We start from the raw sequence: 18,485 nt of genomic DNA, 5'->3' as shown, positions 1-18,485 counted from the left end.
CCCCTCCCTCTCCCCCCCCGCAATACCCAGCAGAAACTATTTTGCCCTTATTTCTAATTTTGTTGTAGAGAGAGTATAAGCAATAATAGGAAGGAACAAGGGTTTTTGCTGGTTGAGATAAGGATAGCTATACAGGGCATTGACTCACATTGATTTCCTGTGCATGTGTGTTACCTTCTAGGTTAATTCTTTTTGATCTAACCTTTTCTCTAGTACCTGTTCCCCTTTTCCTATTGGCCTCAGTTGCTTTTAAGGTATCTGCTTTAGTTTCTCTGCGTTAAGGGCAACAAATGCTAGCTAGTTTTTTAGGTGTCTTACCTATCCTCACCCCTCCCTTGTGTGCTCTCGCTTTTATCATGTGCTCATAGTCCAATCCCCTTGTTGTGCTTGCCCTTGATCTAATGTCCACATATGAGGGAGAACATACGATTTTTGGTTTTTTGAGCCAGGCTAACCTCACTCAGAATGATGTTCTCCAATTCCATCCATTTACCAGCAAATGAAAACATTTCGTTCTTCTTCATGGCTGCATAAAATTCCATTGTGTATAGATACCACATTTTCTTAATCCATTCGTCAGTGCTGGGGCATCTTGGCTGTTTCCATAACTTGGCTATTGTGAATAGTGCCGCAATAAACATGGATGTGCAGGTGCCTCTGGATTAACAGTCTTTTGGGTATATCTCCAAGAGTGGTATTGCTGGATCAAATGGTAGATCGATGTCCAGCTTTTTAAGTAGCCTCCAAATTTTTTTCCAGAGTGGTTGTACTAGTCTACATTCCCACCAACAGTGTAAGAGGGTTCCTTTTTCCCTGCATCCTCGCCAACACCTGTTGTTGGTGGTGTTGCTGATGATGGCTATTCTAACAGGGGTGGTCACCCCTTCTGATCCAGGCAACAATACACTTAGCATTCACTTCATCAAGTGAGATGAACACAACGCAGAATAGGCAGCAATGCCGTAAGAAGCCCTCTGAAGCAGCAGGCACAAGAGAAGTCCAACAAGCAGTGACATTAAAGGCAGCAGGAAGAAAATGCACTGGGGTGGCCCGAGGAAGTTCCTACAAATAAACAGTGGGTTCACTACATGTCTTTATGTACTGATGGTGTTATCTGTGTGCATAGAATTATCACTTGATTTACTCATTGAATACAGAGAAGAAAGCTCTGTACTTTAGCAGTGAGGCTGAGGAGGTCCTTTAGAGAGAGAAGGAAGAATATTCAAGAGAGAATTAGAAGAAATAGTATGCACTTGTTCAAAAACAGTCCCACTGCAAGACTAAATTAATGAGATCGATTCTGCCAGACGTACAGGAAGGGTGCCAAGACTGCAGAGAGCACACAGCACAAGAACTCACAAGCGCCTCCTGTGCTCCTGGATGTACACAGACACAATTGGGCCTTGCATTGCCATGAATTATCCCAGTAAGTCTCAGCAGATATCAGATTGTGCAGCCACCAAACCCCAACAGGGAAGGACCAGCGACTACAGAAGGCATAAACCTGGTGCACTGGTGAATTAAATCAGAAACTCCGTGAGAAGAAGCATCTAGCAAACATGTCACCCGCATTCTTTTCTTCTCTTTTGCCAATTTTAAGTTCGCCTACCTCTGCAACCAGAGACCCTGGAGTATCTGGAACTCACTCCCTAGCCAGGAAAAATTATGCCAAAAGCTCCACCAGTAGCAGTCCTTATCCTGGGCACAGATTCCCTAGAGAGGCTTCTGTCTGAGGAATGTGTCAAAAATTAGCTCCCTTTTCCTGCCTCCCATCGTCCTCGGAGTTTGAAGTTGTCCCTGAGCTAGTTTCCCACGGTATGACACAGAACCACCTAAAAATCTGGGGCAAAAAAAATACTAGTGGACTCATGAAAGCTGTTTCACAGCCCAAGAACACTCCTTGGTGCATAGGAAGGTATCACTCTTGGTGACATTGATGACAATCGCTGAGTCTAAATGATGTATTCTTCCTCCTCCACTATCACCTCCCCCGGACCCTGGCCCCCACCACATCAACAACTCAATTCTCAGTCCAGTAACGTTCCCTCTCAGAAGCTGCTCTCCCAGTGGGAAGAAGAATGAGCTGCTGACTTGCCACCAGCTCCTCTACAGTCTCTTTTAATTTAAAGTTACAACAGGAGTCAAGAAAAGAGACTTTCTATTAAGAGACTACTCCCTGAAGGGGCTCTTAGCTGACAATCGAAGGACTGCTTGTGGCCGTGATCAAATCTAAGGTAACAAAGTGCTGGTGGCTCTGTGACTCATCACAGCAGGACTGGAGCCGAGGGCCACTTGAGTTCACTGCTTTGTGGGGCTGCAAGTTGGTTTAGGAACAGTCACGCAGGGCAGCAAAGAAGCACAAGGTGTTTGAGGCACAAGATAAAAATGCAGACTTACAGTGCCTTACTCCTCAACTGAATACGAAGCCAGTAGAGGTAAGAAAGTGAGAGTTCAGACTACCTCATACTTTAGAGCGAGTTACCTAAACATAGCCAAGATCAATAGGTCTATCTGGTCCCATAAAAATAAGGATTGCAGCATGAGGAAATAAACCATGCTACTTTTAAAAGGTAAGCATTAAGGATGTTTGTGTAAACATCACTTCCCAATTACATGAGATAACCATTGTTTAGATATACTTATGAGGAAATATACCCAGTACAAGTACTCTGTACCATTCAATTGCATTTTCTGATTACATTAGAAAGACAGAAGCATAGCCAGGCATGGTGGTACATGTCTGTAATCCCAGAACTTGGGAGGCTGAGGTAAGAGAACAGCAAGTTGTAGACCAGCCTGGGCTACATAGGGAGACCCTGTCTTAGTAGAGGCAGAGACAGAAAAAGAGGGAAAGAGAGAGAGATCAAGCACCATATACTGAGCACCCCCTCTGCACCACGCACAGTATGATGGAGTGACATTATGGACCTCAGATAATCCCAACTAGTGAGGGGATACCAGCATTATTCTCATTTTGAAATATATACTTTTGGAAGAGAGCAAAGCATTAAAGAGATCAGAGGAATTGATGTTGCTTGTTTTGTTGTGCCTGGACCACCTGACCAGAGCAAGTTGTCTAAACCCCAGATGGCTCTGGTACCACTTGTCTGCCCAGGCCATGCTTCTGGGCTCTACCCCAATGCCAGAACACAGCGGGAAATGCTGATTCAAGCCAGTCCTTCCAGAAAGAGGAGTCTTCCAATGACTGACAACTTTGCCTGGCCAACTGATTAACAGACTGCACTGGTGGAGCTTCTTCCTACTCAGACCTCCCTCCTTCCCTCTTTCCTTTCAGGCCTGAAACATGGTCAAAGGTCCACCTGGCCTTATGCTGCTCCCTCCTCAAAAAAAGTCTTACCCATCCAATCCCATCCCGACATCTTCACTGGGAAGAGGACACAAGCACTAATTTCTCCAGATCACTATACAGCACCTCCTCAAACCAGGCAACGGGATATTTATGGTGCCTTTCTCTTTGCACCAAATTTTAAAAAGGAGCAAACAAATCTATGAGATTCTCTTTGAAGGAACTCTTGGGTCCATTGAGGAAAACTTTGTAAAATCCGATAAATTTCTTTTTCCAAGTGGACTTTCTATTTAGCCCCAGGTACTACAACTTACTACAAACCCCAGAAGGATGACTGACATGGAATTAAATCTCAGTCCACTTTCACTCATTTACATCTATGAATAGGATATCAAAAAAAGAAAGAAGATGAGAGAAAGAAATGTACAATTAGGCCCTAAAGTTTTTATTCATCTTTACCTATAATGTAGGATAAAAATGTTAATTACTGAAGGAGCACTCATATGAATAAAAGATAGAATTCACACTTACACCAAATACAGAAACTTAATAAAACCACCCTGTCAGAGATCATATAGAGATGTTAACTGAATCACTATGCTAAAGTGTTGATCTCAGCCCCAAGAACGTGATATCTTTTTAAATCTTAGACTCAAAGAAGTTTCAAATACAAAAATGAAGCTTCAAACATATTTATTCTTAAGAACTGAGACTCGGTGGGAGGGAGACAAGAGTACAGCTCACATTTATTGAGCACCTAGTTCATGACAGACACCGTGTCAGGAATTGCACCTACAGTGCTACCATAATCTTCACAATATCTCTAGAAGAAAAGCATTATAATTTCTTGCTTTGGAGAGTTAAGGGGGGAACAGAGCCCTGGATGTTCAGCACTCCAGATAAAGTCTTGCATAAATCCTAAGTAGGCCTAAACTGGAAAGCCCCAAAGGCTCACGACAGCCTCTCCCACTTCCTGTTTCCTCCCCCCCAATATTCACAGTGCCTTGAGTTGTCAGAAAACACCAACTGGATGTCAAGCTAGAGTCCTCCTACCACTACGACAGCTCCTCCATCTGTCCCCTATGGACAGAGGACAGCACAGAGCCATGAAGTAGCTGAATGGCACCTAAGAGCACCAAGATTTAATCACATCTTTAGGTTTCTGGTTTTGTTTTTAAACTTGTAAGACAAAGAATGGATCTATACTTCAGAAGTCAATAGCAGCACCTCTACTCCCAAGAAACGTTGTTTCAATGGCTCAATTTTTAACGAGTTACTTAATGTATGCTTAAATGTATTCATTTTTCTCTAATTGTATCAGTATGTTCCCTCTACTGAATGTCATCTTTAACTGTAAGAAGAATAATTAGTTGCCTCTGAGGTCTGATTTAGTGATACTAGAAAAATCCCCATGCTTATAAATATTTCCCCCCATAGCTTTTCTTGATACATGTAACCTCCACTACTCTTTCTCTAAGGAATTTGATGATAATAATAAACTGCAAAAATAACATCATCTAGCTAGAGAATTAAATCATAATGAACTATACATACCTTTGAATTAATGAGTTTACAAGCCAGACTTTAGGCTGGGCAAATGAGAGAGGGAGCTAGAAGAATTCATCAAAGCAAAACAGGCTTTTGCAAGGGTCCATACTAAAATTTAGGTTTCCCATTAGGAGCCCAAAGCATCCACAGAGGCTGCTCAATGGGCTTTGGAGACACCGCTCAGAACACATTCCCTCGCTTATAGGCTACATTTGACCTTCCCTTATTTTTAAAGACAGGAAATGGAATTTGAGAAAGTTCATGTTCTTTTCTACAGAAATGTCTCAAAATGGCTCAGCTGCCAGTCACTGAGGTGCCTTAGTCTCTGATGCTTAGGTGTTGCATGTCTCTACCTTTGAAATCAACTTCATATCAAAATCCATTGTATTTAAGCAAAAGGTTGGGAGCTTGTTTCACAGTGTTAAAAAACTCCATTTTTTCTTCTTTTAAGAGAAATTTGTCATGCAAATTAACTCTTGGCTAATTGAAGCTCATTAAATAACTTCTCTACATCTAGAATTTTTCTCGTAAGTGTTAGATATAAGTAATTATTTAGTTTCATCACACACAGAAAAGAAGCAACAAAGACCCCACTCACATTTGAGAGTCATTTACTATTGCAATTCCCCCCAAGCTCCCTGAATGGGAGATGGAATTGCAAGACTGATCATAATTGGATTAAGAACCATAATTCTTTAATTCATGTATCAAATTGAGGCATTTGGAACAGTTTATTTACAGAGTTGTTTAGACAGTTTTGTGTGGTGTTTTTAAAGATAAACCAAAATGCCTTTCTGCAATAAGTTTCAGATCCCAAATCATTAACATATGAAATCCAAATGTAGACCGTTTACAAATGGGTGTTTTAAAACAACGTTTGGAACAAAATTGGACATTTAGTTTATTAACTATCTACAAATCTAAGTTCAGGATATACTTTATTTGAAACAGACAAGCACTTTCTTCGCCTTTAAAATGAATGTACACTTCTCAGACTTAAAAAACTGAGTGTTTGAGGGAGTGAATTTGACTCCAGGCCTGGATAAATTGAGTTTCCAGGTTATTCTCAAAACTCTAATTATAGCATCTCTACTACTAGGGTTGGTCTCATTGGATGAATCATCTAGGCTTCGCCAATCAATACCCCCAACAATTTTACCTCCTGAAAATCTTAACAGTATTCAACACTGGAATTTGGTTATTTGAAATCTTGTGAATTTTTGGACATTGCAAACCACAAGTTTTGTGGGGTTTCTGTACTGCGAACATACCTTCTAAGTAATGACTGCTTCTCACTCAGTAAAAGACAGCATATTCTTGTATGCATTGTATCATATTTTTAATTTGCTTTATGAGAAAAATATTCTACAAGAACTCAGGTTTATTCCTTTATCTAGAAAAGGAAATTTTGAAAATTTAAACTTATTATTCCTGCCTTTCCCCCAAAGGACCAAAAGAACAACAACAAAAAAAAGCAGTCTACACGAATACTAACTTCATTCTTATTATTTATACCATCTACTTCAAAGTTAGCATCTTTGTAAGCACCTTTGTAAGTATATATTATATTTTTCTCTTTTACATAACCACGTGTCAGTCTAAACAGGATGCATGTTTACACACATAGAGCTAAGTTAATCTGAGATAACCACTGGACCTCAAATGTCTGATTATTTACCAAATAAGCTTGGCAGTTTTCAATCCTGTACACAACAGGCCATTCAACCAAAACTGTTTAATCTCAACAACAAAACTAATACAGGGTTTCTGCATTAAGAATTGAAGCTTTTTTCCCCCTATATTAAAAGTTTATGCTTTCAAGTCCATGTCAGATTAGATCAATACTCCCAATTCAAAAAGGCTATAAAAAGAAAAACTTCAAAACCCACAAGCAAGCAAAAAATGGTTGATTCTTCATAAACAAGGTTGTTAGAAGACCACTGGAAAGAAAAGGGAAAAAGAAAGAAAGAATTTCAAGCTACTATATAATTAACACAAATAGCTAAATAATTATGCACACCCTTCCCACCCCCACAATTAAATGTTTTTTAAACAACTCATGTGATGAAAGATCTACCTTTTAGGCAAACAAAAGCAATCTCTCCCAGTTCAAGGGTTTGTAGCTGTGTTGCATCAGTTTAAGATGCTTATGATTTTATCTAGTATACTTCTGGGGAGTAAACAGTTGGTGGCACAATTTGCAGAGCTTTGCATAGTGCCTGTAAGAACTTTCAGTGGACATACCTATGATTTTAAATCACTGCTGCTCCATGTATCTAGGCTTTGATCTGGGACCTATATTTAAATCAGGAAGAGGGGCCCCTAGCAATCTCATTCATAGAGCTGCATTTGAAACCAGATTCCTTCCCTATCTGAACTAACAGCAATTCTCTCACAGCTGAATTCCTTTAAAATTAGACAGATCAAAATTTAGCAGTTCTGCAAAGACTCTATGAAATCGTCCCCCTTTTAAATGCTCTAAAAGTCAAACTTAAAAACCATTTCCGTTGACTTTAAAACCATCTGGCCCTTGACCTAATCACTCTTGGCTTGGCTATGGAGCTCCCTCCTGCAATCCTAATCCAAAGCTCTCCCCTAGTTTTCCTGACTGAGACATCCATCGCCTGCAAATCTCCCACAGGCCTGCATTTCCTTGGCTGTGTGTGTGTGTGTGTGTGTGTGTGTGTGTGTGTGTGTCTGTGTGTTTGTGTATCTTTGTATTTGTGTGCGTGTGTGTCTGTGTTTGTGTGTGTCTGCGTGTTTCTGTGTGTGTCTGTATCTGTGTGTCTGCGTGTTTCTGTGTGTTTGTCTGTATCTGTGTGTGCCCGTGTGTCTGTGTGTGTATCAAGAATACCAGGGGCCATTAGTTATGAACAGCAAGAAAACAAATCATTCTGCTAGTTCCTTGCACATTCCCACACTTATTACCCAGGATCCCACAGATCTCCCTCAGTCTTGCCCTTGAAGGAGGAGCTGTGAGCCCCAAGGCATTCCCTGGGGGAATCTCCTGAAGCCTTTCTTGACAAACTCCTTTGGTTATCTGAGTATTGTGAGGATCTCAACTGGATTAGAACAAATTTCTAAGCTTTACACAAGTAGCACAGTTACTGCCACCCAGAGTACCTGGGCTGGTGGCACTGAGAGCCAGACTCTACCTACCTAATTACAGAATTCCTCACTTTGAACTGCTTAGCTGAGAAGGGAAAACACTTAAGTGAATTCATAGTTCTCACACTCTGAATTTAGGCACAGAGGCCGGCGTCTTAGGATATTCACCAGGGTCAATCTATGTATTTAATACAATCGCTTTGCAAAGTGTAAAGAAAATGACTATTAAAATATGTCAGCGATGCTTCTTGTGCACGGCGATCAGCAGATGAATACTGCCCAAACTCCTGCTTTCCAACGCAGACATTTCCAAATTCAATTTGATTCTTTTCCTTACTGGAGCCCCAAATTGCAAGTGAGGTTCCCCAACACGCGCTTAAAGTGACAGAGCACGTGAGCGGTCTAGACTTTGTGCAGAGTGCGGAGGGGGAAAAAGTAGTTGCAATCAAAATTAAAGCTTCCGGTGTCTGAATCCCTAGACTCCAGAAGGATGAGACTTAGCCCCAAATTCCGGGAGGGAGGGCGGAGGAGCCAAGGGAAAAGGGCTGCAGAAACCGAAACAAAAAGAGAAGGGGGGGGCGGGGATCTGAAGGTGCTGGGTGGGCTGTGCGTGGCGATTGCATCCTAGAAAGGGCCAGGGGCTTTGCCAACTTTTGGGGTCTGCGCCTGGCGCCCCCGATGCCCAGCCCGGCCTCGGGCGCTGCCCGCACAGCTGCCCGGCTGTCGCATCTCTGCCTCACCCCCCCCACGTACAGCGCGACGCGGGCCCGGCGCGCAGGCTTCCCGGCCAGGCGAGCCACAAACTTCTCCGCTTCCCGGCCGGGCCGCAGCGCACGCCGTGGGCCGGGGACGGCGGGGACGGCGGGGATGGCGGGGCCCGCGCGGCCGCAGCCGCTCCCGCCCCGCTCGGCCCTGCGCCCCGCACGCCCCGCCGCGGGAGCCGGGAACGAGCGCGGAGCTCTGCGCCCTGGAGCGCTGCCCGCCGGCGCCACGGGACCAACGACAAAGTTCAAACGCTGCGGTTCACGCACCTTACCGCTCTCCGCACCGTCTCCTGTGGCGTGGGATGCCAAGTGGCACCGGGGCGGGCCGGGGGGCCCCCGCGAGGAGACCGGAGACGGCTTGGGGTGGCTCGCCTCGCCTTTCCCACTCTGGGTGTGGGTGCGTGTGTGCCGGTGCGTGTGTGTGTGTGTGTGTGTGTGTGTGTGTGTGTGTGTGTGTGTGTGCGCGCGCGCGCGTGGCCCTCTCTCTGCCCCCGGCTCGCTCGCTGGCTTGCTCGCTCGCTCGCTCGCTCGCGCTCCCAGTGTGGCTCTCAAGGACGAGGTGAAATCCCTCGGCTGGTCATGAGGCGGCTTCAGAGACAAACAACACAATGCGAGTGCAAATAACAAAAGGCAAAAGAGCGGAGGAACAATGGGGAGGCGAGGGCAGCGCGGCCGCCGCGGTCACCGCGCCCGGCGCCCGCCCGCGTGGGGAGGGAGGGGGCGGGGCGGCGCCCCGGGTCCCGCGGGTCCTCGCCGGCCTCCCGGCTGCCACTGGCCGCCCGCCGCGCAGGAACCCCGCGGTCCCCGCCGCGCAGGAAGCGCGTTGCCAAGCTGCCTTCCGCGCACGGCAGCGATCAGGGACCCGCGGGCTGCGGGGGGCCGGGCCAGGGGGACCTCGCTGTCCTCCGGGAGCTCGCCTGGGTCACACGCGTCCAGGCTTGCTCGGGTCCCTTCGGTCAACTTCCTCCCCTGGCAGCTGCCCCGCCGCCGCGACCCGGGCCCCGCCCGCCCCCTCCCCGATTGCAAACAGTGAACTGCGGGGAGTGCGTGGGGGTCCGCGGGACCTTGCGGGGGGAGCCGCGCCTGCCCAGCGCCCGGCAAGGGCCGCCGCGGCCGAGGCTCGGTTTTAAAGCGACCACTGCCTCCCCGAGCCCGGCTGCGCGTAGCCCGCCCCGCCGCCTGCGCCTTCGCGGCCGCGTCGCGCCCACCTCCTCCTCGCGGGGGGAGAAAAGTTTTGAGGCTGTCGCATGTCTGCCTTCGGGGTGGCTCAACTGGTTTGATTTCTTATGACTAAGGCCAATAAAAAGAAAACACAAAAACAAACCCGAAACGCACCCCAGTGCCCAGGAACCAGGGAGTGAGGGATGCTTTAGGGTGAAAGCAGGCTGCGCACTGGGCTCCAACGCCTTCCACGGCGACACGGGGGACACTGCGCTGCATCGGCACCTGGACGAACTCCGCAGTGAAGCCGGGGCTGGGGGCTGACTCAGGTGTGCGCGGTGACAGCTCCGCGCTGCTCCGAACCTGTCTCCTAATCTCACTTTCATTGATGGAAAGCAGCTTCGGGTTGCCAGGGGGAAAATCCCATTAAATCTCCAGCCAGGGCGGGGTGGGGCGGGCCCTGCCTGGGATCCTCGGGAGCCCGCGTCCAGGAAAGACCGGGAGGGGCTCAGGGGAGGCTGCAGTGGGGAAGGTGGGGGGAGTGAAGAGAAACAACTGGAACTGGAGCAACCCGTTTCCCTCTCTCGCTCTTCCTCCTCTCCTTTTACTGTATACCAGCTGTCTGTTCAATTTCCCCATCTCTGTCATCTTGGGAAGCGCATCCTTTGCTGGGCTGCGTCCCTGGGTACCCCTGCGTTTTCCACAGTGCCACCAGACCCCCGCGAGACTGATGGCTCCTCTGTGTTTATTCCTGACACTCCTAGAAGGGCAGAGATCTAGGAGCCAGACTTGGGGCACACCTGCCAAACGCAGGATCCTAAGGAGTTTCTCTGGCGGCATTTAGCAAGCAAATAGTTTCTTCATGCTACAGCACCCACCAATCACGACACATCCGCCTAGCAAAGTGATCCGCCTTTCTCTCCCTTCCCCGCTTCTTAGAACCGTTTGGGTTTTTTTTTTTGTTTTGTTTTTTTTGGAGATAGATTGCTAATACTTGAGATTTTGCACTTGTGTAGGGCGGAAACTTCACGGGCTGATTGGGGATTGATCATTGGGTACCTGTTTTCTAAAAACGGCTAAACACCTTTCCCTAGAACAAAAGTGAGAAATGCAAATCTTAATAACTGAAGGCAAAAATTTCAAAGTGTAAGAACAGTCATTATCCACTCACTTCCACAAATATTTGATACCTAGAGCCCCGTAATTAAAAGAACAATCAAAGCAAACTCGGGTTTTCATGAAGACTCTGAATTATAATCCGTCTAGAATTTTTAAGCAGTGGAATCCTATGCTGCTAGGATATCGCTCTGGATGTGGTGATCTCATGCGTGTCCTTAAACAATTTTACTATATTGTCCTAAGTCTTTCGTGAGAGACACTACAGATAACAGTAATATCCAGCCTGCTGCATCAGTTTGGCTTCGCCAACTGTGAAAAAAGCCCGTGTGTGCATGGAATGCCTTTCTTCTATGTTACCTTTCTCACACTTCTCTCTTTCAAGCTTCAAGTCCAAACCGCTTCCGTGTGGCCTAAGAACTCCTTGATCTTTGCATCCTACCTTGAATTAAAGCATTGCTTTTATTCAACAGAGTTCTTGGCACGTGTTGAATGGTTTATTCTCATAACACATACATAGTTGATCTTCAAAATTACCTGTGACTATGTCAGGCCCAGTTCCTTCAATAAATACTGCAAGAATCAAATTGGGCCCCTAACTAATCAAATATTGGGCCCCTTGAAAAGGCACTGTCCTGATAGTGCCTTCCATGGCAGTTTAACTTTTTCAGTCCATACTAAGGGAAGAAAAGGGGATGAGTGAGTCCTCATTCCCTGAGTCTCTAGTGGATGAGGCCTGGTTGGCCTGAGCCCACCACACAGAGCAGGGCCACCCCTCAGGCTTTGGTTTCTATTGTTTCTTCAGCAGGAAACCTATTTTGGGTGATGGACTTCACACAGGCAGGAGGAGCAGGGCCGGGCAGAGGGAAAACAGGAGCAATGTCTCCAGCTGCCCAATAAGATAGGGGTGCAATTTGAATCACGCCAGCCTCTTTTCCTCTTGCTCCTACAGGCAGCAAACTTCCAACCACGCAAGGTTATTGAAACCACATGCCCTGAAGGCAAAGTCACAATCACTATACAGCAACAGCACAGCTGATCAAAAACTTCCAGTGGGATGTTTGTTTGTATTGGACTTAAAACAAAACAACAACAAAAAAACACCCACATTTGAAGTTGGGCGGACATACTGAACATCAGTGCTTCCATTTGTTAACCATTTACTGTGTCTCAGGCTCTTGGATTTTTTGTATCTCCTTCCCACCCCAAACTGCAAGAAACATTATCTCCCTGTGTTGCAGAAGAGAAAGGACAGTTCAAAAAGGTTCTGCGACTTGCCTGAGTCCTTGCAGTTGGAAGGGCAGAGGGGCAGGATAGAAATGCAGAGGTGTCAGCTACCAGCCTGGGCCAATCTGTGTCACCTTGACACCACATACACATTACATCAAGGGCCTGTTGCCAGTGGGAAATATTAGGTCATCATGCAGGAAGATTAAAATACTGACTTCATAATATGTTCGTTCCAGACATGAGCTATGTTGGTATTCTCTATCACTTTGGTCATTAGATAACTGTGAAATTTCTAAGAAAATCTAAATGTGCCATATGCTACATAGTAAATATAAAAGGTATTTAGCAATACATGTGAAGTAGTCTTATTTCTGTAGGCTAGGCAGTTATATGTTCTATTTTCACATGCCTATATACCCGTACACCATACTGCTGTATTATAGCATACTGCTTACATTATATAATTGTGTGGGCATTATTCCTGACACGTACAAACTTGTTTATACCTCACAAACATCCAGTGAGTTGCATAACTGTATTATATCATTTTACAGATAAAGAAACAAGTGCTGTGATGCTATCTAACTCACCGAAAGTTATACCAACAGCAGGTGACAAAGCCTGAATTAAAGCACAGGGAATATGGCTTCCAGACACAAATGTTTAATCCTCTTTTACTGTACTGCCTTCAATACACATGTAAACAAATCCAGATTTATATGCGATATACATTCACTCGTGGGCAGAGATGTACCATATACGGCAATAGTGCGTGTGCGTGTGCGTGTGTGCGTGTAGTGTTCCTAACAGCAGCACAAGGATCCAACTTCTATTTCTTCCATTCTCCCTGCTTTTCTATGTATGACGTGGATGTGTCATTATTTACTGTTTTTGTTTTCACTTTCATGTTCTGAAATATTTTTAAAGGAATGTAGATGAGTGTAAGGTACAGACAGATGGCTTTTGAGCACACTATCCAATCTTCCTTCTCCCGTGTCTCCCTCGATGACATGCCTTGCAGATATTTCTACACAAGCACATGGAGGTGGTATTGACTTCTGAAGGCCACCAAGACAGCTCAGCAGGCCACCCACGGTTTTTGCAGTAGCCTGGGATGGGGGTCATCTGGACTGGAAGACCTGGGTCATGTCCAAGCCATAGGTGCTGTCTTGCTATCGCTGCTTATTTTGGACTTCAGCTGGGTTTTGGCCATGTGTACCCTGTACTTCCCAGGTTTTGAGGATTATTTTTTATAGAAAGATGGAAACAACATAAGAATGACACCATTGTCCACCACCCTGTCAGCCCATGGGGGTTATCTGGAGCAAGAGGTCTTGTTATTCCTTATTCTCTTCCTTCCTTCCTTCCTCCCTTCCCTCCTTCCCCCTCCCCCTTCCCCTTATTCCTTCCTTCTCTCCTTTTCTCCCTCCTCCTCCCTTCCCTCTTTCCCTCCCTTCCCCCTTTCTCCCTTCCCCCATTCCTCCTTTCCTCCCTTCCCCCCTCCCTTCCTTCCTTCTTTCCTTCCTTCCTTTCATTTATCAGCTCTCAGGCTTGAGCTCAGGGCCTTATGCTTGTTAAGCAGGTATTCTACCACTTGCTCCATACACATAGTCCTTTTTGCTTCAGTTATTTTTCAGATGAAGTCTTGCACTTTTACCCAGAGCTGTCCTTGAACCAGGCCTCTGCTTCCTGTATTGCTAGGATTATAAGCATGAGCTACCAGGCCAGCTTGTTCTTTGAGACAGGACCTCAATAGCTTTTTTTTTTTCCCCAGGCTGGTCTCAAAACACAGTCCTGCTATGTCTGCCTCCCATGTAGCTGAGATACAGGCACGTCCTTTTATAAATTTTCCTGCTAAGTACCTAAAAATAATACTTGGCTGGCTTCAAGAATTTTTTCCTTTTCCAGTAATCTCAGCTTATTCTGGCTTTTGAATGTTTTGGACACTACTTTAAAATATTCATGTTAACACTGGATGTGGTGCCTCCAGCCTGTAATCCCAGCTACTCTGGAGGTAGAGCTCAGGAGGATTGCTCTTCTAGGTTGGCTCAGGCAAAATGTCCACGAGACCCCATCTCAACCAATGACTGAACTCAGTGATGTGTACCTATCATGCCAACTATGCAGGGAAGCACAAATAGGAGAATCACAGACCAGGCCACCCGGCATAAAGCAAGACTCTATCTCAAAAATAAAAAGGGCTTGAGGGAGTGCCTCGAGTGGAAGAGGGCCTGCCTAGCAAGTGTGAGGCCCTGAGTTCAAATCTCATCAATAAATGAATTAAATGCCCATGTCATTCTTCTGTGTTCATCCTTCTCTCCCTCCCCAGTGACGTGCACTTCTCTTCTTGGAGTCTGAGCTCTTCAGAGCTCTGCTGGATTGCATTACACATCTCCTCCATCCTCATCGGATAAGTCTGTTAGGCTAATTAAGGTCATGCTCACAGACAATTCCCCTCCAACCTCCACCCCCACCTACTCAGGTATTTGTGAGAGTCTCTGATAATTGATCACAGCTTCGCTTGCTTTGATCTTTAAAAATACATGTTTCGATTCTAGACTCACATATCCCAAATAAGCAGACGTGATGAGGTTGTGAGAGCTCTGCATCTACTCAGACACAAAAGAGTCCATGTGTCCAACCCCAGGCAGGTCGAAGTGGCCCAGTATTAGATGTAGTATTAGCAGAAGGAATGAATGAGTGTATTCATGAATTTAGGGCCAGGACCCTATAATATTACCTCTTTACATAAACATGCAATTTGGCTAAATGGGTTAGTTGTTATTACAGAGTTGCTTTTCTCTAAGGCTCCTTTCTTGTATTTCAACCTTGATCAAGCTATGGAGTAAAATCTTAAATTAAATGTGAAATTCCTACTTTTTTTTTTTTGAAAGAATGACTTCTAAGAAACAGTCTCAACAGAATAGTAATGTCTTATGATTTTTGCCCTAAAGCAAAATGGGACAGAGTAATAACGTAGAGGACCACTTCTCTGAGGTCTTTTCAAAGAGTAAAAATTAAACCAGAGTTGCCTGAAATGTTCTGAGGACATTTTTAGCATGTTTGCATTTTCTGTGGAAGAGGCTCTTTATTGGGTTCTGAAAGAGGTCCTGAGCCTCCAAATTTTAAGGAACATCACACAAGACAAAATTTCATTATAATAAAAACAGAGGAAATAAAAGGTTCTCCATTCATTTAGTAAACATAAATTTTTAGATCATGCTAGTTTCAAAAATCAAATGTTCTTGATACTTACTGAAAGCAAATTTACTTCCCCCTTTTGACCTAAAACTAAACTTAGAATTTCAAAACTTCTGACGATATTTTCTGTGTTGTGGTCTCTTTTAACTATTGGATTCTATGGAATATATTTTGACATTGCTTGATTCGATCCTATGACTTTTCAACCTGTTACTCTGGTGGGTTACATTGGTTGAGTCCATAATGTTAAACTAATCTTGTCTGTTTTTTTCACAAGAAGTATAACCCATGACCCATGAACTCCAGTTCAAACCCATGTTTGAATGTGATTTCCTTATTTCTTTGAGGATTTTTACCTGTGTTCATGAGAGATACTGATCTGTCGGTTTCTTCTCTTGTACTATCTTTATCTGGTTTTAGTATTGGGCAATGCTGGTTTCATGGAATGAGTTGGGAAGTGTTTGCTTTGCTGCTGTTTTCTGGAGAAGACTGGGGAAAATTGGTGGTATTTCTTCTGACACTGGTTGGTAGAATTCACCAATGAAACAATGTGGATCTGGTGCTTTCTTTTAGTAGGTTGTTAATAATTGCTTCAATTCCTTTATAAATCTATTGAGGCTATTGACATTTCCTTGTGTGTGCTTTGGCAGTTTGTGTCTGTCATGGAATTGATCTGTTTCATCTAAATTACCTGATTTATGACTATACATTTATTTTATTCTTTTATTTTTGTCCATATGATCAGAATCACCTTTCATTTTTGCCATTGATAATTGTGTCTTTTTTATTTTTGGATGGCTATGACAAAAGTTTATCTATGCCTTTGAACTTCTCAGAGAATCATCTTTTAGCTTTGTTCGTTCTCCCTGTAGTGTCTCCATTTCAATCTCATTTATTTATGGTCTAATATTAAATTTTTCTTTTCATTTGCTGCTCTGATTTAGGCTCAGTTTTCTTCTCTCTACCATCCTAAAGTAACTTGAAGTACTGAATTTTAATCTTTTTTCTTTTATGCATTTATTTAATGCTACAAATTTTCCTCCAGGCATTTCTGCCACATAACACGAATTTTAGTAATTTCAGTGTTATTTCGTTGGAATTTTTTAAATTTTCTCTTAAAACTTCTTTGGCCTAGGGGTTATTTAAAAGTGTGCTTTTTAATATATATCTATTTTATATATTTGGGGGGGGGATTTCCCAACAATAATATTGACTTCTAGTCCTTCCCCTATAAATAGTGAGATCAGAATATAACAGATTTTGTATCATTTTTCTACTTTTAAATTTGTTGTGGAGTATTTTACTGTCAAAATGCAGTCTATTTTGGTGGATGTTTCGAGAACTTGAGAGGGATGTATGTCTGCTGTGTCGTCAACTAGATCAAGGTGACCACTCAGGTCATCTCTGTCCTTGGCAATTTTCTGTCCCTTGGATTTTCTAATTACTGACAGAGGGAGGGTTCTGTCTTCGATCACGATAGATTTGTGTGGTTACTTTTTTATTTGTACCAGTTATTGACTTTTAGATGCTTGCGTATTTAGGATTATTGCTTTCTTGGAGAATTATTCCTTTATATTAGATGATACTTCTCTCTGTTCCTGATAAGATTGCTATTTCTGGAATTGACTTCGTTAGAAATTAATGTAGCAACCTCAGCTTTGGATAAATTTTAGCATGATACATCTTTTTCCATCCTTTGCCTCATAACTTGAGTCTTTATATTCAAAATGGATTCTGACAGTTAACTGTCCCAATACAACCTGGTCCCAGTGTATAAGAACCAATTCCAAGGTGCAGTAAGACCAAAGGAAGGAGGTAAACAGATTCAGGAGTACAGAATGGAGTTTATTGGGGGATTTATTGAAACAACCATGGTCCTGGGTGGTGCAAGGCCTAGTGAACTCCCATGGTTGAGTCAGAAGTAGGAGCGTGTGTCCTGGTCAAGACAAGGTTACTTCTTACACACGTGAGTGCACCTGGTTTGTCTCAAGCTAACATATGAGAGTTGGGCACATCCCTGGTGGCAGGGGAGGCCATGAAGCTCCATACACTACACAAACGTCTATTTACAATGCACTGTGAGACTGTGCAGAGAAACCACCAGTGCCACACAACAAGAATCATGGCGGTTACCACTCAAGATGGCCACGCTCAGTGTTGCGCTGAATCTGTACAATGGTTTTATGATGTTGTCACAGTAGTGGCAGAGGCTTCAAGTGCTTCAGTGTCCTTGTTTTCATCTCTTTTCAAGTCTTTGGGCTCCCTATCTCTGTCTCAGAGATTCTGTCTTGCAGTTCTTTTCCTGAGATCCATAGTGTTACACTGCAGCTCTCTCATGGAAGTGGGAAGGCATGGAGTGGGGAAAGTTGTATAATCTGATTAAGATTTTTGTGTGTGTGATACTGGGGCTTGAACTCAGGGCCTTCACCTTGCACCACTCTGTCAGCCCTTTTTTGTGATGCGTATTTTTGAGACTGGGTCTCTCGAACTATTTGCCTGGGCTGGCTCTGAACCATGATTCTCCTGATCTCTGCCTCCTGAGTAGCTAGGATTACAGGCATGAGCCACCAGTGCCCAGCTCTAATTAAGATTTTTAATGCTCTGGCAACTTGGGTTTGAAACATTTACGAGCTCCCTACTCCCCTCCCTAACTGTAAGGTCCTATCTATTTCCTTGAAGTCATGACTATGTTTTCCCCCTCAGGTGACACAGGTGAGTCAGGAAGGCTATCGGGGTCTAGAGTGCAAGGAATGCCCTTATCCTAGTGGGAATAAAACTCTGGAGCTCAGACCATTGTGACAGGATGTCACCACGATTTACTTCTCTGCTCCCCTTGTCAAAGTCAGGAGCATGTCACTGTTCATGAATACCTGGTAGGCTTCCACCAAGGAAATTCACCAATGTTTGGAGTTTGCCCTTTAAGATAGGAATTTCTCTCTGTCCTAAGTAGTTCACTCACAGCCTCTAGCAACTCATCAAAAGTGACATTGAAGTGTCTCTACAGATTCTAGCTCCAACATCCTCTGAACCATGGACGCAGGTCTCTGCAC

At 44.3% G+C, this 18,485-nt stretch overlaps 1 protein-coding gene across 9 annotated transcripts in view; it reads right to left on the bottom strand.

Moving 5' to 3' along the window:
- The window catches only part of Sox5 (SRY-box transcription factor 5), a 922,227-nt gene extending 911,955 nt beyond the window's left edge, over positions 1-10,272 (bottom strand). For 6 of the 9 annotated variants that reach the window (XM_074075855.1, XM_074075854.1, XM_074075870.1 and 3 more), the window contains exon 1: positions 8,995-9,421. The gene's annotated coding sequence lies outside the window, so the exon portion shown is untranslated. Of the gene's footprint in view, positions 1-8,994; positions 9,422-10,062 lie in introns of those variants that run through there. The other 3 variants (XM_074075856.1, XM_074075864.1, XM_074075859.1) reach the window with 2 other exon arrangements.
- Between the last annotated feature and the right edge of the window lie 8,213 nt (positions 10,273-18,485).

Source organism: Castor canadensis, chromosome 6, assembly GCF_047511655.1.
Source record: "Castor canadensis chromosome 6, mCasCan1.hap1v2, whole genome shotgun sequence".
Lineage (NCBI taxonomy): Eukaryota > Metazoa > Chordata > Mammalia > Rodentia > Castoridae > Castor > Castor canadensis.
The sequence above is the reverse complement of the archived record's forward strand: the minus strand, read 5'-3'. Positions and strand labels throughout refer to the sequence as shown.